The sequence below is a fragment of the Corythoichthys intestinalis genome, chromosome 20 (assembly GCF_030265065.1).
Source record: "Corythoichthys intestinalis isolate RoL2023-P3 chromosome 20, ASM3026506v1, whole genome shotgun sequence".
NCBI classification, from domain to species: Eukaryota; Metazoa; Chordata; class Actinopteri; order Syngnathiformes; family Syngnathidae; genus Corythoichthys; species Corythoichthys intestinalis.
Genome location: NC_080414.1, coordinates 35,746,981 through 35,767,907, shown reverse-complemented (window position 1 = coordinate 35,767,907; position 20,927 = coordinate 35,746,981).

Below are 20,927 nucleotides of genomic sequence, written 5' to 3'. Positions count from 1 at the left end.
AGACCACTGGTTTACAAGAGCAACAAGAAGAACAAGAAGCTTTATTTGTCATTTACACAAGAGACAATGAGATGAAATCTGATGAGTGAGCATCGAGCTGCTGCAGATTAACCATGCCGCCACTACTCTCTCTTATTCAGGCATTACAGAGCAGTTACAAAAGTTACAGTACACCAGTGTTGTCAGTAACGCGTTAGTTAGCGTTACTGTAATCTGATTAGTTTTTTTCAGTAACGAGTACACCAGTAATCTGATTAAAGTTAGTTTCCTTAGTGTCTCTGCGTTACTATTTTTTCACTGCCTCATAACGTATGTCAAATGAAGATTATTGTTGTCATGTACGAAGAGCATTTTGAATAGAAAATGCTAAAATAAAAGGTTCCCGGTACGTGTTTCCATGACAATCTCTTAGCTATTTCCTGTTTTGGTCTTGTGTGACATGTGTTGTGGGACTGAAGGCGTGGGCCAGGCGGGTGGACATTGGAGCCGAGTTGTAACAGTCACCTCCTTGAGTGGTCTTCCTCCCGACGTCCACCGCGCGGTGGCGCTGCTTTATTTATGTTGTATATGTTCTTCTTCTGTTATTGCTTACTTGTGTTGTGGGAGTTCGTCTGGGAACGCGTGTGTGCGTACCGCTGAGCTCCGAGTGACAAGTGGTAGAGCTGGAGTTATTTTTGACTATTAAAAGTGCATGGGTGGACGTCTGCTTCCTTTTTTTGCCTTTTATGCGCTCATCCTGCCCTGCCAAGCGTTACAAGTGGCGCCCGAACATTTTTTTCCTGGATCCTCAGTCGAGTTGGTATCCGTCTATTTTCTGGATCCGACGGTCCCGCCGCCGGTGCGATATTGTTTTCGTCTGTCTATTATCTGGATTCGACGGTCCCACCGCGACTTTTCGGATCCGTCTATTTTTTGGATTTGACGGTCTCATCGCGGCTGCAGCATTGCGATGGGATCCATCTAATTCTTGGATCACCGTGTGAAAGCTAGGCGGATTTGGATTATTTTTTTCTATCTTTTTTGGACTTTATTCTTCGTGGGAGTTTTCTCCAAATCATAACAAATAACTTAAGCACAATGGCTCACTACAGTGACAACAGTGAGTCTGACATGGAACTTACTCCATTACCAGCGTGCTGCATTTTTGAAAATTGTGACCAAAATCTTAGGCAAGAAATAATGGACTTGAGAGCTGAAGTTGGCAAAGTTAGTGACTGTTTACGTGACTCGCTGAACATACAGCAGAGTTTGCTTGGTCAGTGGGACCGCCTTGCCAGGGAAAACCCTATTTCTCCCGCAATCCAACAGTTTGATGTTTCGCCTGTTGCTGCGTCCACTCCTCATATAACTGCTGGGGCCACAGCGGAACCCACAGTCATGGCGACGAATAGCAACCCATTTTTGCCAACTAATCCCTTCCTGCCTTCCAATCCATTTTCACCGGCGAGGCCTTTTCTTCAGTCGCATGCATGTGAGCTGAGCAACACCTCAAGAGCAATTGCTGCAGCTTTGCACCACGCCAAACTGGAGCCTCCTGTGTTTTCTGGGGATGGCAATGTGAATCCTGAGGACTGGTTACAAGCTGTCGGTTCATATAAATGTTCGTTGAGCCTGTCAGATGACCAGATTCTGTATGAACTGCCTCACTTCCTTGCAAGGGAACCCAAGAAATGGTTCAAGGCACTGAGCTCTCACATAACCTCATGGGCTCAGTTTTGTCAGCTCTTCAGCTCTGTTTTTTTGCCCTCTGACAACCAAGAACGCATTCTGAGAGGACTTTTGGATCGTGTTCAAGCTCAGGATGAACCTCTTCCAACCTTTGTTGCACACATGCTGAGTGAATTTAATAAACTTAAAACTCCTCCGCCTGAGAGAGAACAGATCGACCTAATTGGTAAGCACTGTCTTGAGAAATACAGAGTTGCTCTGTATGGTGCCAACATCAATTCTGTTATGGAACTTTTGCTGCATGCTCATGAGCTCCACTCAGTGCTTGGACCTAGTGGACCTCCGTCTTCTTCATGTCTTAAAGTGCAACGTGAATCGGAACCCTACTGCTTCAGATGCTCACGTCCGGGATTCACAGTACGAACGTGCCCGAACTGTTATGGCCAACCTTCCTCTAGGCGACGTGCTGCCGACGTTACGGAGCCTGGCTCTTCTCAGTCCTCTTCAGCACCTGGTCCCCCTGGCTCCGACAGTCAAGGGACCGATGGACTCAGCACCCCGTCGCCACAACTTAGCAGACAGTTGGGAAACTACAGAGGGGGGAGGTCGTTTCGCAGAGGCCAACCTCCCCCCTGTCGCTGACTGAGCCTCATCCTCCGCCTCAACCTCGTGATGGACAAATTCTTGGTCACTTGGAAGACCATTTTTCTGATGTACATTTGAATACTCCTCTGAGGGCCAAAGTGAACTTCCATGCCTCTTCTGTGGATGCTACTCTAGACACAGGTGCTTCGCTTTCGGCCGTATGTGCGGATCTTGTTAAAAATAGCAATGTCAAGACACGTTCATGGGACGGCCCTGCTGTCAACCTTGCCAATAATGCTCCGTGCATCCCAGAAGGTGTCGCATGGCTACATATTGGATTCATGAATAAGGACTTTTACCAGCGGTTTGCAGTGATTCCTCAGTTGTCGTCTCCTTTTGTCCTGGGAATGGATTTTATGACAAGAGCTTCCGTGTCCATACACATTCCCACTAGGACTGTGTACATGGATGAAATTCCCTACCCTCTGTCAGAGGATGAGGACTATCAGGATTTCCATTCCCATTCAACGGTGGCTGCGATGTCGGTGGGATCTTTTGACGTGGACTTGGCTGCTAAAGTGTCTGAGGCAAATCTCTCAGATAATAACAAGGACACTCTGCTTGGTGTGATCTCTAAGTATGGTTCCATGTTTGATGGCCATCTTGGCAGAACAACTCTCACTGAGCATGAAATTGAGACGGGTGATGCAAAACCCGTGAACCTTCCACCTTATCGCACGTCACCCGCTAAGAAACGTGTGATCGAAGAACAAGTTCAACAAATGTTAAAAGACAACATCATCGAGCCTTCCACCAGTCCTTGGGCGGCTCCGGTGGTTATCGTCAACAGAGCAGGCGCGGACCCAAGATTCTGTGTGGACTTCAGGGGTCTCAACCAAGTGACTCAAAAGGACTCCTACCCCTTACCCCGGGTGGATGAGTCCTTGGACTTTTTGGCAAGGGGGAAATTTGTTTCGACCTTGGACTTAGCACGAGGCTATTGGCAAGTTGCAGTGTCTGACAACTCTAGGCACAAAACTGCTTTCATCTCTCATTGTGGCCTTTTTCAGTTTCGGGTATTACCGTTCGGGCTCTGCAACGCACCCGCGACTTTTCAAAGGCTCATGAACTCTGTGCTTGCCGGCCTCACTTACAAAACATGTGCTGTCTACCTCGATGACATCGTCATTGCTTCGCCTACGTTTGATCAGCATTTGTTGGATCTTCAGGAAGTGCTGGACTGGCTGCGAGCGGCTGGCCTAACTCTAAAGCTCAAAAAGTGCCAGTTCTGTCTCAAAGATTTCACCTTCCTCGGTTACCGCATCACTTCATCAGGCATCGAACCGGATGTGGACAAGGTCAAGGCAGTCATGGAGTTCGCCGCCCCCACTACAGTGAAGCAGGTCCGGCAGTTCCTCGGCTTGACTGGATATTATCGTCGTTTCATTCAGGATTATGCCCGACACGTCGAACCTCTTCATGCTCTCACAAGAAAGGACGCCGCTTTCCTCTGGGACGGCGACTGTCAAAAAGCCATGGATCTCTTGAAGGATCGTATTACATCTGCACCTGTCCTGTCATTTCCCAATTTTGAGGAGCCTTTTTTCATTCATACCGATGCTTGTGACGTCGGCCTCGGTGCAGCTCTGATGCAGAAAGATCTCAAGGGGCGTGAGTATGTCGTGGCCTTTGCTAGTTGCTCCCTTCACAAATCCGAACTGCCATATTGTACTTCGGAGAAGGAATGCCTTGCTGTGATATGGGCCCTGGAGCACTTTCGTCCGTATGTCGAAGGTGTCCATGTCACAATTATTACTGACCACAACAGTCTCAAATGGCTTAGGTCTCGCCAAAACCCCACTGGCCGGCTTGCCCGCTGGTCACTTCGTCTCCAGGACTTTGACTTTTCAATTGTGCACAAGCCTGGCGCACACAACAAGGTGCCTGATGCACTGTCTCGGAATCCTTTGCCTCTTCCTTGTGACAGTCCGACTGATCTATTGCCTGCACATGCTGTCATTGGCAGCTTGGACATTCGTGCTCTGCCCCTTGTTTTGCTGGCAGATCGTCCTCAACTAAGGCAACTTCAAGTGGATGATCCGGTCGCGGGTCCTCTACTTCGAAGCATTGAGGAAGACTTGCAGACTAGCCCGGACAGTGTCGATCGTTCACAGTATGTCGTTTACGATTCTCTGTTGTATTACAAAGATTCTAAATACAGATGTGGTTTGCATCCTTTGAAAGAACTGAGACTGTTTGCACCCACTTCTATGAGAGGCACTTTGCTGAGTTATTATCATGACCACCCTACAGCAGGTCACCTTGGTGTTTCTAAAACTCTGACTAGACTTCGTTTGAGGTTTTTCTGGCCCAAAATGGCCGCTGATGTCAAACGCTATTTGTCTTCATGCTCAGTCTGCCAGTTCACTAAGCCTAGTCAACGCAAACCTGCAGGTCTCATGGTTCCGATTGTACTTCAAAAACCTTGGGAGTACGTGGGTGTTGATTTTGTTGGTCCTTTACCCCGTACCCCAGCTGGTAATGCTTATGTGATTGTGTTCGTTGACTATCTGACTAAATGGATTGAAGTCAGTGCAGTTAGAGAAGCCACATCTCAGGTGGCAGCAGGTAAATTTGTTTCCGACATTTTTGCTCGTCATGGCACACCTACTTACCTGATTTCCGACAGAGGGTGTCCTTTTGTGAGTGAACTGTTTGAACATGTCGTTTCTGCTTTAGGCTCTGTACACAGACTCACCACTGCGTATCACCCTCAGACAAACGCAACTGAACGTGTCAACCGGACTCTTAAAACTGCCATTCGCGCTTATGTAGGTGACAAACACACTTCATGGGACAAATACCTCCCTCACATTTGCTTTGCCCTACGTACAGCCCCTCATGATAGTACTGGACTTAGTCCCTCTATGATGCTTTATGGTCGTGAGCTGGACACCCCTCTTGACCTCATCACTCAGCCCTCCTCAGACGGTGTTGATGACCCAGGGGTACCTTACCCTGAGTCTCTGAGAGCCTCCTTGCTGGATGCTCATGACCATGCCAGAGCAGCTTTAGACCTTAGTCATGAGAGACAAAAGCGCTACTATGACTTGAGACATCGACAAGCCTCATTTTGTGTTGGTGACCTTGTCAGAGTTAAGACACACCCCAGGTCAGACGCTCTAAACAATTTTACAGCCAAACTTGCACCTTTGTTTGAAGGTCCGCTTCGTGTGTCTCAGAAATTCAGTGATGTTAACTACAGACTCACGAGGGTGGACTCTGGTACTGACGCTGGTGTTTTTCATGTTGTTAATATGCAACCGTTCCATACTTGGGACTCTCTCACTTCTGATGTTCGTTCGGGTTCCTCTCTTGCTGTGACTGGGGGCGCGGAGCTTTTAGACTCTGGTGCTGCTGCCCCGCCTGCAGGTGATGAACCTAGTTTGGGGGACATTGATTCTGCTACTGATGTGGACTCTGTTGGTGACATCAACCCAGTTCCCGTAGGGCCTTACGTCCTCAGGCCCAGGCGTTGCCCCAGAGTAACGTCTGGTTGGGCTGATTGCAAATGGACTAATGCATTTCACACGGACAGACTCGACCTGAAGTGAGGCATTTTCTGACTGTTAGCACTATTTTGTTATGCTTGCTTCTTTGTATTTGCCGTTTGTTATTGTTTATCGTGTTTGCCCATGTTAGCGATTGTTATTGAGGTTCATACTTTTACTGTTCAAAAAAAAAAGAAAAAAAAAATCACTGTGCACTTTTGTTTTTTTATGTGCTCTTTGCCGTACTTGCCTTTACTGTTGCCTATGTATAGGATGCTGTTAAGGTGCTTTCATGGTTCCTCTTCAGCTGTGTACGGCTGTGGACAGCCTTTTTCTTACCTCCTCACCTCCTTGAGTGGTCTTCCTCCCGACGTCCACCGCGCGGAGGCGCTGCTTTATTTATGTTGTATATGTTCTTCTTCTGTTATTGCTTACTTGTGTTGTGGGAGTTCGTCTGGGAACGCGTGTGTGCGTACCGCTGAGCTCCGAGTGACGAGTGGTAGAGCTGGAGTTATTTTTGACTATTAAAAGTGCATGGGTGGACGTCTGCTTCCTTTTTTTGCCTTTTATGCGCTCATCCTGCCCTGCCAAGCGTTACAGAGTGTTGACACGTTGCGAGGGAATGTTGATCTGTGGATATCCATTAATGAAGGTGAGTATTTTCCCTTCATTCTGGAGGGTATCAGCAAAACGTTGGACTTCCTACATCCGCGGCCGTTTCGAAGCTTTGCCGTAGCAACGACAGGCAGTCATCGCTCCAAGTTGGCAAGCATTGTTTACATCATATGTGTGTTGCACATTTATGACGTGAGGTGATGTGTTCGTTTAGCATCTGTGGGATGTGTTGTAAGTCCGATTGAGTGTAAACTGCTTAGTTGCCGCCACGTTTTGTGGCCAAATTGACCGCATGTGTGTTGAGAGGAGTACTTCCAGGTTGTGGACGCGCATCCACGCCCGCCACAACCTTTGCAATTTTGTGCAGTCAGTTTGCATAATTTTACATTGGCACTAATATGCTGTTAACCATAACCCGAAATTCAGAAGTTTTGACATTAGGCTTAATCTTAGAGTTAGCAGGTTTAATTGGTCGGTGGAGTTGATTTCAACAAATTCCAAGCAGTTTGTCAGATATGTGTTAGTTTCATGGCTCCGGAGTGGGTAAACTAGTGCGGAATTCTGATATTCCCATTTAAATTCAATCATCGGAAAGTCAATTACATGTGATGACATTTTTCTGTTGTCATTCTTATGTTGAGGCGGCAAAGGGAGAAAAATGGGTAAAAAGTAACTGACAGATTACTTTTGAAGTAACTTAGTTACTTTGATAATGAAGTAATCAGTAAAGTAACTAGATTACTTTTTAAAGGTGTAATCAGTAATTAAATTACTTTTTCAAGTAATCTGTCACAACACTGCAGTCCACACATATATAATACAACATAGCAGGGATATGACACGACGCACAGGGATTTTTTGAACGAAAAAAAGGAAAACTACCAGTCATGGCTGGAGGAAGGGGGTGTGGGCAGAGATAGTAAAAAAAGGCGGTAGCAGACTGGAGAGGGGGAGGTCGTGTGTGAGTGGGTGTATGCACAAATGTATCAGCATTTGTATGTGTCTGTAGACAAAATAAGAGTCGCAGGGCCCTGCGACCGGCCTTGGGAAGAGAATCAAGGGCAACACATAGGGCCATCTGTGCGGCTCTCTCCAAGAGAAGGGAAGGCTGGGATAAGGGTGTTCGGTAAAGGGAAAGGAAACGTATAATCAAATTAAGCCGAATAAGTAACTTAATATGTCAAAATACAGTTGATCTTCAGTCAAAATCGCGCTCCTCAGGGCATAAGTGAGACCTCAGGTTCCTTAAGTCTTTGCCAATAGTCGCGGTCTGCCTTGACAGTTCTGCCACCTGGCGCCAGGTAGCATCCACTTTTCTCCATCCTTCCTCGGACTGAACCATGAATTCACGGAGCCAGTTCACAATCCGAGTCTCGACACGGTCCTCCAATGCCTTGAATAGTACAGTTTGATCCGTGGTCAATTTGTTGATTTCCTTGAAAGCTGCCGTCTTGGAAAATTTCCGGTTCCGGCTCTTCTGGTGCACCGTGTCTTGTTGAAAAAATATTTTGCGCTGAGAGACCAACTAATCAAATCCATTTTTGTATGAGAGACCAGAAAGAGTTGATCCACAGAGGAAAAAAATACAAAAAAAGCAGACTGACTAGACTGATGAAGATAGCAGCAGCAGAAGCAGGGAGGAGACACATCTGCCCCTGTGGAAGGCAGGAAGAAGAAGTGCCAAAGACAGCAAAGAGCATGTTTATTTCATATTTCACATGGTATTTTATGCTCCTGAATGAAATGGACCGCTTGGATGTGTGTGGAAGCGATCGATATAGTTATTCGATTTATTTAATCCAGCGCTATAAAAAATGAGTGACTTCCTGGATTGAGGAAGAATGTGAACGTGACATCAGCGGACTACAGAACACTACAGTATGCGGAACGACTGCGGATTCAGCTGATTTTGCGGATTAATTTTATTTTTTGCATCATACCAGCCCAATGTGTTGGTTTTCAAAAAGATCTTGCTCACTGCGGAGAATGAGCAAAACAAGTCCGACAACTGTGGGACCATTGGACCGACGAGGAAGTGCGTAAGCTACGTGTTTTATATTGTGTCAAATACAGTACATGGCATACATTTTTATAAGGAGGTGGCTTGCATTTTGTGGACGACAATGCTCCCTGTCCACCGAGAAGGCCACTTGGCTGACGACCGGCGGCTTGTTGCACACCATGGTTGCTGGCCGATAAAGGCGTGCCTCGGCTTGGGCCCGGAGGACCCACGCTCTCATCTTTGGTTCTCAATTGTGTCTAGACTTTCACCCCCATCGGTCCACTTCATGTGCCCGCCAATAGAGCACTATCCTCGGGTTGGGCTCGGGCAGCCACGCGCTCCGACGTCGGCCGGTTTGACCGATGTTCATTTCCAGCTGCGTTGCTGGCGACGAGTCCTGCCGGGGCCGCAGCAGGGGAACGACGAGCCGAAACTTGCTCGCCGCCGGGGGCAGGCCAATCGGTGAAGGCTGTCACCCTCGCCACCATGTGTGACATGAATCGGGGTAGTTTTGTGTGATTTTTTTTAATTAAGAAAGGTGAGAAAACACTTGGAAAAGCCGCTTGGTTTGGGTTAGCATGTTGCCTAGCTTTCACGCCTTCTGCTTTGTTTACGCTCTTTACCCCGTCTTCCAAGCCGGGGCAGGGAAATGACAAAAGCCGGACTAACTCTGGTGGCATAAAATACTGTTAGGGAGGTTTAAAAAGCCAGCAGTTTTGACCATTATGCAGTAATTTAGCCCTGTTGTACTGAATAAATGCATTTTTAATATTTCATATTCCATTTAGCACTAGACTGTTATTTGCCATGACCATACAATTTATTTAGCAATTGGGCAAAATATTTAAAAATAAATGAAAAGAAAAAAGATAAAAGAACATCCTGTAAAAATATTGGAGTATAGAGAAATTAAAACAATGATGGCATCTTGCTGCTGTCGCATTTTCCCCGTTCTGAATTTTCCTCTCAGTGGGTCAAATTTTAAATCAGCTGAAATCGTTACTTTGCCGACATCATTACTCAGATGGAGGCGCTAGAGCGCTGCAATGACAGGCAGAGCTAAATGGCAGAAAGACTCTTTTCTCATCATCTGTGCTTTGCTATATTGTTGTTTATAATTGAATCGGCTCAAAATATTACTTTAATTCACATAATGATGCTATCTAAGATTATTTTAGGGTGTCACAGGCACTTTAAGTAAAGCTGCATTTGGAGAGTACAAGTATAAATACTAAAGATGCCGATCGATCGGGTCCGATCATGTCATTTTCAAAGTATCGGAATCGGCAAAAAATTATCAGACAGTCCTTTTTTATTTTATATATATATATATATATATATATATTTTTTTTTTTTTTTTTAATTAAATCATTTTCTAATTGTATTTAACGTTACAGACAAAATGTCTTACACTCATCCAGTCTTTAGTTTTGGCTTAAAGTAGGGCTGTCAAATTTATTGCGTCAACGGCGGTAATAAGTTAAAAACATTAATATATTTAACGCAATTAACGCATGCGCTGCACTACCCACTCACGCATTGTCGCTTTCAATCTATAATGGCACCGTATTACGTATACATAGAGCTAAAAGGCAACGTAAAATGTGTTGAGAGAATTTTGGCAGCCTTTGAAGCCTTTTTATAATTGGCTAAAGCCTTACAATCCCTCTCTCAACGATTAGAAATATTGTGGGAAGCAATGTGGGGAAGAAAGGTAGTAGTTGCTCTTTTTCTTATCACCCTATTTTATTTCCCAACGCTGAGACGATATTTCAATTGGTACCATTACGCACAGTCATGGTTGCATTTCCCATCATGCATTTGGGCAGAAGTTAAATGGCTGCAGTATCATTTACTGAAAGCTCATAAAAATCCACTAGATGGCACTATTTAGTCATAATATACAAAGTCACATTTATCCTTTTTTTTATCCATTTATCCTTTTTTATTACAAGTCAATTACAAGTCTTTCTATCCGTGGATCCCTCTCACAGAAAGAATGTTAATAATGTAAATGCCATCTTGAGGATTTATTGTCATAATAAACAAATACAGTACTTATGTACTGTAGGTTGAATGTATATATTCCTCCGAGTTTTATTCATTTTTTTCTTAATGCATTGCCAAAATGTATATGATCGGGAAAAATTATCGGGAATGATTGGAATTGAATCGGGAGGGGGAAAAAAGCAATCGGATCGGGAAATATCGGGATCGGCAGATACTCAAACTAAAACAATCGGGATCGGATCGGGAGCAAAAAAACATGATCGGAACAACCCTAATAAATACACACACCGTAATTTCCCGAATATAAGGCGCACCCATGTATAATGCGCACCCCAAATTTACTTGTAAAATCTAGGGAAAATTATTGTACCCGTTTATAATGCGCACCCTAATTTTAGAAGAAAACAGAGCTTGTGTACAGATACAGAGATGTCATTTTACTGACTGGTGAAACACAGCACAAGCATAGCACATTGGTAGTTCAAAACATTACCGTAAACTGACAATATTTACGGTAATAATATGATTTGACAACTTCTCCAACTTACCAGAATCTAGGAGAAAACAAAACAGATGTGACTTTTCTTTTAAAGGCTGCTGTATAACTTGCTCGTTTCCTCATGATGAATAAATGTTTCTTCCATGTATTGATACGGTAAAATGAAAATGAGAACGTAAGTCGGAAATCCGTGAGAGCTCATAGCTGTCAACACGACAGTAACAAAAGGAACTATTGTTATTTGGGTTTGAGTTTCCCGAGGGACCGATATAGTTGACCGACATAGGAAGTGTGTGTCCTTGCATTTGTTATGGTCCGAATTGCGGAGCTGCAATAAACGTCGACTCAAATGAGTTCAAGAAACTAAATTCTGTGCTTTATGAAGAGTGAAAAAAGCAGAATTTAACACAGACGAAATCATTCGGCCGATTAGAGTGAAGTATTACCGAAACAAAACGGTGACGTCACGTACCGTAATGGTGAGCAACGGGTCGCCGCATACGTTTCTTCAACACAACGTGGCCGTGTCAATGAAAAAAAATCGGTTTATATATATATATATGTAATACATATATATTTCTGTCTACATCCATGTACCCGTTTATAATGCGCACCATGAGTTTACAAGTTGATTTGGGGGGAAAAAAGTGCGCGTTATATTCGGGAAATTACGGTAAATCTACTTTTTCAAGCTTTAAATTCCAAAATATGAATGGTAGGACCAATGAATGTCATGTACTGTAATTCATTGGTTGCCATTGAATGCGCTAGATGTTTTGACCGGGAGAGCCTGGCAGGTGGCCTAAAGGTACCGATTCAAATTAGAGGTCGACCAATATGGAATTTTCAAAAGCCGATGCCGAGTTAAAAAAAAAAAAAAAAGTTCAGCCGATTGCCAATGTCTAAAGCCAATTTTGTATGCTGATATTCGAGGCCGATATGCTTTTTTAAAAAGCAGGTTGATTTTGAAAAGTAATTGAAACACTCATTATAGATATACAGTATATTAGAGATAGCCTATATATTATATAGGTTCAATTTTTCTTCTGCTACTTTTATAACACTGGCGGCCACTAGGTGGTACAAAATCATAATTAACAAAGATCTTCACCCAAATAGTGAAAAAAAACTAGGGCTGTCAAAATTATCGCGTTAACGGGCGTTAATTAATTTTTTAAATTAATCACGTTAAAATATTTGACGCAATTAACGCAGATGGCCCGCTCAAACAGATTTAAATGACAGTGCAGTGAAACGCTCACTTGTTGTGTCTATGGAGTTTTGCCGCCCTCTGCTGGCGCTTGGGTGCGACTGATTTTATGGGCTTCAGTTCCCATGAGCATTGTGTAAGTAATTATTGACAACAATGGCGGGCTACTAGTTTAATTTTTGATTGAAAATTTTACACATTTTATTAAAACGAAAACAGTAAGATGGGTTTTAATATAAAGTTTCTATAGCTTGTACTAACATTTTTTAAGAACTACGAGTCTTTCTATCTATGGATCGCTTTAACAGAATGTTAATAATGTTAATGCCATCTTGTTGATTTATTGTTATAATAAACAAATACAGTCCTTATGTACCGTATGTTGAATGTATATGTCCATCTTGTGCCTTATCTTTCCATTCCAACAATAATTTACATAAAAATATGGCATATTTTATAGATGGTTTGAATTGCGATTAATTGTGATTAATTACGATGAATTAATTTTTAAGCTGTAATTAACTCGATTGAAAATTTTAATCGTTTGACAGCCCTAAAAAAACAGTTAACAGTTTTCATGTTCAGGTGTTATTCAAGATTTGGGGACAAGGTACCTATAGAGGGAATTAGTCATGATTATTATTATATTAAACTCAGTGAACTAGAAAAGTGAATTTTAAAATTACAACTACTGTATTTTCCACACTATCTGAGTATAAGGCGCAGCTTTTATGAATGGCCTACTTTAAAACTGTTTTTGTATATAGGGCTACTGCATTATAAGGCACAGTAGTACGAGTAATAGTACTAGTAGTAGTGGTGGTTAGGGTTGCGTTATGCATCCACTGAATGAATGTTGGTCCATATACAGTATAAGGCTCATCATTTTATAAGGCGCACAGTTGGATTTTTGAGAGAATATAAGGCTTTTAGGTGTGCCTTATAGTGCGGAAAATACGATAAATAGTAAGTAAAGAGTCCCATGCTGTTGTGGGAAGGTAAATTTCAAGGCTGAGAAAAAAGTCATGTTGTTTGCCTCTGGGACACCCAGGTAACATTTGAACAACTTGGTCTTGGCTCACCACAGCAGCACCTTTGGCTTGTCCTGCCACTTGGATAATTAAATTGTTCAAAATCCTGCTGGAGCCTGTCTCTTTACCATTTACTGGCTCTCCCTCACCTACCAAAGTTCCAAATTCAGAAATAGAAGACAATTTAAATGAATTAATATGATGGATTAATTTCATTCAGAGCAGTCATCCGTTGCTGGTCTCGTCCTCATCTTCAGGCCAAAAACACCAAGAGTAATGAGTCAATGTCTAAATCCCTCATCTTCAGGCCAAAAACACCTAGAGTAATGAGTCAATGTCCAAATCCAAGCCACAAACCATATATGTTTACACAGACATCGAATACAACAAAAACATTTGCCTAGATTTTACTTTGTCACTGATTCTAAAGGGTTCTCTTTTGCAGTTCTCCTGTTGCATTTTAATTAGCAGTCAAACTCCTCGCCAGCCATCTCAGCATACAGCGTCAGGAAATAATCAGTCGGAGGCCGATGCAGCAGGTCGGCGTGCAATCAACGGGCAACTTCCTGGCTGTCTGACAGAATTGACCTTCAGCGGAAGATCTCATTAGCAGAGTTTACACAATTGTTGTTAAATTCACAGTGTATAAAATATTCAACTGCTTTCACAGGTAGTTTTCTGTGTTCAGCTTTATTGAGTCGCAATGTTTTGGGGTGCCACTTGAAACAAACAGCTTTTAATTGCAATCATGCAACAATGTTTGCTTAATGTATAAGCAGGGGTGCACATAAGTGGTCCGCATGCGCGCGTGCGTACTGGACGTAGACAAACGCGCTGGCCCTCAACGGTTTCCATACGCTTTTGCGTACCGATGGCTGACCACTGTATTTGCGGCAGATACGAGAAAATAACTTCTCAAAATGTCGAAGAGGCAGGCCACACTGAGAAATTACTTCCGTGTTCCCCCACCCCCGTCAAAAGACAGACAGACGACAGAGACGTCACCGGAGCTACCGAAAAAAAGGACTTTTGCTGAAAAGTGGCTACTGGAGGTTCCATGGCTAGAAGCAAATGATGCTCGCACGGAAATGCGGTACAAAATGTGCCGTGAGAATCCCAATGTCGCCGATAAGAGCAGCGCATTTTATGTAAGGTCAAAGAATTTCAGCCATCCAAACTTTGAAAAGCACAAAAAAAACAGAGAGCATGTGGCAATTAAGCAAACTATCGATGTCAAACAGGACCCCACTCGCCCTATGGACAAGTGGCGGAATAAAGATAATGAACAGCGACATGCACTGAAAAACGTGTTTTTGCTCACATTTTACAAAGCTAAACATGCACGTTCAATGAAGTCTTATGAGGAGGACATCCCACTTTTAAAAAGGCTTGGAGTTAATGTGGGAGCCGCATAATGCCCTTTATTTTGAATTGGTGCTTTTTATTTCTTTACATTTCACTTCAAAGTAATGGCAATTTTGTTGTGCCAGTTGATGTTAATCAAGCATTAATTGTTAATATAATTAATTAAAGTTAATTGGCTCTAGTAAAGCTTGTCATAAATTTATCGCATCAGGCGGGTCGGCTCTCAAGCTCAATGAGGACCAAGTCACATCTCCAGGTCCTCCTCTGAGAACCTGGTCAAAAAAATTATGTGCACCCCTGTGTATAAGCCTTCAAACCTTCAAAAACCAATGTAGCTGTTCCAGCAATCTGTTTTCTTTCATTACAGCTTTTGTTTAGGAATCTGGAAAAAGAAAAATGTTGAGAATGTTGATCACATTGAAGAAATGAATGAGTACAATAGTATGAAATGAGTTTAGGCTTGAAAAAGTGTGTCTGAGCTTTGGATATGCATAGGTACCGAAGGACATGAAAGTTTCGGTACATGAAAATGTCATTTACAAAAAGTTTTCGAAGCTTTTTTGCTTCATATTATGAAAAAATATTCATCCATCCATCCATCCATTACCTACCGCTTAACTCATTCACTCCCAGCCATTTTCACCGGTGCAACACCCTTCGCTCCTGGCCGTTTTACTGGATTTTGACTGATTTTGGAAGGCCCACAGAAAATTCAGTTCTATTGCTATAAAAGCATGGAACCCACTAAAAGAAAGATTAGACTCTCTTCTTTCAGCAGGAAAAAAAGGTAAGTTCATATATTTTTGCACACACATTATAACTTTGGCAATTTTGCCACATGGCAAAATCTATTTTGCCACATGGCAAATACCACTTTTGTGCGTGCTCTCATCTTTGTGCTCGCCGACGTTTCCTACGGTTGTCTCCTAGATGGATCATTTTGATTTTTGTACTCTGTTTGCTGTTGGACTTTGTACTCCCTTAGTTGTACTTTATTATATTTGCGTATTTTTTGGCGTGCTCCCTGAGTTGTACATTGTTATACGCGCATAAGTTTGGTGTGCTCCCCTGGTTGTACTTTTTATTAAATACAAACATTCACTATTCCTCGTCTCTGATTCTGTGATTGGGGTCCACATCAACGGCTCGCCATTTATTACAATGCGGACCAAACTCTGAGACAGCCTTACCAAGGGGCTCGGTACCCCATACTCCCAAAGCACCACCCACAGGACTCCCCGTGGGACATTGTCGAACGCCTTCTCCAAATCCACATAACACATGTAGACCGGTTGGGCAAATTCCAATGCACCCTCGTGGACCGTGCCGAGGGTGAAGAGCTGGTCCACTTTTCCACAGCCAGGGCGAAAAACACACTGCTCCTCCTGAATCCGAGATTTGACTTCCCGCCGGACCCTCCTCTCCAGCACCCCTGAATAGACTTTCCAGGGGAGGCTGAGGAGTGTGAGCCCTCTATAGTGGGAACACACCATCCGATCCCCCTTCTTAAAAAGGGGGAGCACCATGCCGGTCTGCCAATGCAAAGGCACTGCCCCCGATGTCCACACAATGTTGTACAGGTGTGTCAGCCACGACAGCCCCACATTCCCATGTTATTCATCCTACAAAAGATTGTAAGTACTGTAATAGATAATTTCTCCCTTAATTTCTCCCAGCACTGAAATAATGTAACTAAATTTGACTAGACATGTAAATAAAACAAATAAACACAGCACAATGTTCATGTATTATAAACAAAAAAATTGACTAGACATGTAAATAAAACAAATAAACACAACACAATGTTCATGTATTATAAACAAAAGAAGAATATAATTTACAAGCGACACTTTTTCAAGACAAGATCGAGATGAAATAGCAAGAAATTGGTGCCACTTAGCACGTGTTTTAGCACTCCACGTTTGCTATGAACTCGAATAGTCATTTGAAAACATCTGTAGAATTAGCCTAACTGAAGGAGATAGTACCTTTTCTCGGAGGCACTAACTGTTTGCGTTACTCTAACACACTTAATATAATCAGTCAGGGAATAGTATCGTTTCTCGTATTTACTGAATGACTGTTTGTATTACTCTAACACACCTAATAAAAAATAAATAGCACTTATACCATAGTTTAATGAAAACAAGCAGAATATAGGGCATAAGAGATAAACAACGCCTTCTTATCACAGAAGCCCAGCGCGTGCAAGATCGACACTGACAAGCCCACGTCTGCACCACCAAGTCTCGCAATCAGTTCTCCTGGACAGTCCACAACAAATGGCAGGACGGTCTGTCCTAACACGAGGAACACAGGAGAACACCCGATATCCAACTGATAACACGACTGACAAGACACCAAGAGCCCCTTTGACGCTGAAGTGGCAAAACCCACGAACTTAGTTGCCTGGAAAACAGTAACTCCCAAATCCTCCTGCCCAATCCACAAACAGACAATAATCCCAAACACACCCTTCTTCCTGTCCTCCGCCCGCCCCACGAGAGCCTTCGATAGACTGAATGTTTAACTAAGCGTTGTCATTTTTCTCGGGAATCTTTTTTGTCCGCCTGAGTGTTTCTGTTTCCTGTATTGCCCTTTGAAAAGGAAGGCATATGTAATTAATCGATAGATTTAATTTTCCGCCTCACAATATTTCAATTCTGTTATAAAGCATTAAGGCTAAATGAAATGTACAACTTGTTCAGTTGATACTCACACCAAAACAGACATTTAAAACATTCAATGAGGCATTCTTCCATCCCATTAAAATGACATCACTAAAAAAAGCATCACTTGAATCATTTAATGTTCCCTTTGGTAAACGGTTACATTTTGAGCAGTGGGGTGACACGAAACACAGCCAGCCATTTATTCAATGACATTGTAAAATTGAGCAATTTGTTGTCTTTGGTGTCTGATAATGAATTTGCCGGGGTGATGATTGGTGATTTTCTTTGTTGTAATCAAAGTGCACCACGGTTTTGACCACAATAGCCTGCAATAACACAATATGAAAACACACACACTTGCCAGTATGTAACTGCATCTCCATGAAGTGATCCATTCTCGTCCTGCTCTGGCACCTCCGTGAATATTTTTTTCCCCTAATGTTGCCATCAGTCCGTATTGAGGCCGTTGCCCGGCCTCATCACGCAAAGTGCCACTGGCTGTGGCTGAATGCATCTCAGTGGGTTCGCACTGCAAAGCAGGAGACGGGCCGGAGGACACATCTGCCATGACACTAATGCACTGACTCAGTGCTCAGAGCTTAACACTGCAGCCAGGATGAAACCCAGAGGGGTTTTGACACTTATACTACAGGGATCCGCGTGATGGTCCATTTTCCAGCAAGCACCTCTAATGCAAGCAACAGCCTCTTTCCACCTGTGTTCTCTCGATATAACATCAGTTTCCTTATTTGACACAAAATGTATCTCCTTCACATCACTGATTTTTTAAACATGCAGAATGAAACACAGGGGCTTTTGGAAATTTGTAAACTTGGGGGACTATGGGAAAACACTATAGGCCTTATTCAGACTAGGAGCCAAAATTCGATTTTCAGCCCATTCATATTGAAACTAGAGCGACAAAGCACAGATACCCATTTTTCATTCGAGATATATCAAAACTACTTAAGAGATGTTTCATATCCGATATGGACAAAATCCTTCTCAATCTGAAAAGTTCAGATGGGATATGACCAGTGGTGGATGAAGTACTTTTTTACTTAAGCTGCAAAAAATTACTCACATAAAAGTACAAGTATCTAAGAAAAAAATTATTCAAGTAAAAGTACAACAAAAAAAAAAGTAAAAGTATTTTCTCCCAATACAAAAATGTAATATAGATATATACTGTACATATCTACATACATACATACATATACAGAGATCTGAGTCAATATTCAAAGAAAGAACCAGAAAATTCATTGACTGCTCAGTTTTATATGAAACTGTGCAGAATGTAAAAAACAAGCAATAAATCAACTGCATTGAAAACAGAAGCTTAACAAGCTCAAAACTCCAGAACTTAGCTTATGGCGGATTGCAAGCAACTACTGTATCGGGTGCATACCGCCACCTACTGTTTGTATTGGTCAATATCTTGTTCACCTGCTTAATCTTGCTTGTACTCATGTTTCTGCTTCTGGTGCTCAGTTACGGTATAGTCGCACGGGGCTTATCGATTGCACCGGGGCATGAAAACGAAACTATTAATTCACAATGAGGAAAAAAACAACAACAACAACAGTAACGTGTAACGCAGGCGACAATTTGAAAAGTAGTGGAGTAAAAATCAGGCAGGTAACTGCGGTAAACTACTCTGGATGCAAATTGAAGTAGCAAATTAGCTGCCGTCTTTTAGCTAACTGCCTGGCTATGAATGCAATGACAATTAAATGAGATTTGAGTCAAAGGCTCTGACTCAAGAGCTTTGTCTAATATTGTGTTAACATGATATGTGGTATTTGAACTTGAAGGAATTTGCCCCCCCCCCCCCACCATGCCAAGCCGCGGAAACAGCGCCAGCCAAACGAAATACTGTTCCGCTGGCACTGCTCTCGCAAGCCAACCAGTGGGGGGCCAAGATTCCGCGCGTTCACTCCCGTGCTAACCCTTAGGACTGACTCCATGTTCCAAAAGTTTGAAGAAGGCTCACCGAAAACAGGTTGACAATTTATTCGTCAACAATGGTCAAAAACAAGGCAAAAAACAGATGACGGAGAGGCAGTGTCGGATCCAAGGTCGGCAAAACAATGGACACATTTGAATGTTCCCGAGCAGCGACCGTGTTATCTAAATGTTGAGTTCTTTTTGAAAGCTGCGAGCCGAAGGCATGGCTAGGTGTTGTCTTGGGATCATCCCTCAGGTTCGTGCGTCATCCTTCGTGGTTGCCTCGCCGACCGACGCAGGTCTTGACGTCCAAGGCGCCCGCGCTATCAACTTACTGTTCTTGGTTAGGCGAGGGTGCTCTCCGATGCTACTTGTTTTAGGACAGAGCGCCCTGCTCTTTGTCCTGGAGTGCCCAGGAGAACTGATTGCAAGAGTTGGTGCGTCAATCTTGCTCATGACGCGTTGGGCTTCTGTGATAAGATGGCGTTGTGTATCCTCTATATTGCTTCTTTTCATTAAACTATGGTGTAAGTGCTATTTATTTTACATTAGGTGTGTTAGAGTAATATAAACAGTCCTACAGTAAATATGAGAAATGATACTATTCCCTGATTGATTATATTATGTGTGTTGGAGTAATGTAAACAGTTATAATGTGTGTGCGAGAAAGGAAACTATTCCCTTCAAACTGTATCAATAATGATGCTATTTATTGCTATTTTTTTATATGACCAAAATAAATAGAATCAATCAGTATGAATTAATTGCCTAGCTTTGGGATATAACCTCTAACAATTTTGTATGTATGCTCATCATAATTTCCAGTTTTATAAGCATAATTTCCAGTTTTACAAGAATTTTATTTGTTACTGCAGTCCCTGTATATTAGAAAGTTATTTGCTCGCAGCAAGGTATAATCAGCCAAGGAGGAATGAGAGACGTAAGCTAGGTAACCCACCTAGGCAACATAGACCACGTTTTGATCACAACCTAGGAAGAGGTGAAGGAGCGATGAAAGTTGATGAGCATGAGCACAGGTGAATTGACTATCAACAAGGGATGTCCCAATTTGATTTTGGATACTGATGGATGAATATTGAAATATTTTTTACAGAAACATGTATTTTGATATGACTATTTATATTTCAAAGCGCTATTTCTGACCTATATGGATAAGTGCTGAAAAATATTTTGCTCGCTCGCCAGTGCCCCGCTGTGCCCCAGTTTTGTATTAGGTCTAGTGATGCCCCTGCTATGGACTGTATGATAAGACACTACATGCATCTCGTTCTTGTATGTGTTGGAAAATTAGGCCACATCGGTACACATCGTTGGCATTCATTATCATCTACAGTGTAATGACATTACCAGTAATTGCTCATGTTGGACTTTATATTGCATTAAATGTGGTTTGGGAGTTGGACATGTGATTCATTAAAGCAAAGTTATATTTAATGTTGTGGAAGTCAAAATAGCCGCACAAAGCGTTTAATTAAGGTATAGTACTATTGTAGTTATAAGGTGTGTACTAATACACTTAGTGACTAAACTGTTAAGTCGAATACAATGCATATTATTCTTTGTTACAACCAATTAGTGAGCTGTTCGTGAGACAATACCTCACACAATCTTAAAAAGTACTTGAGAGTATTGTTATTAAGTTCTATTTGTCTCTAGTTGTGCTATAAAGGAATAGCGATTAATGAGTCAAGGGATTCAAAATGTGTTATAGCTTCAGAAACAAACCGCAGCGGAAACTAATCGTGGTATTA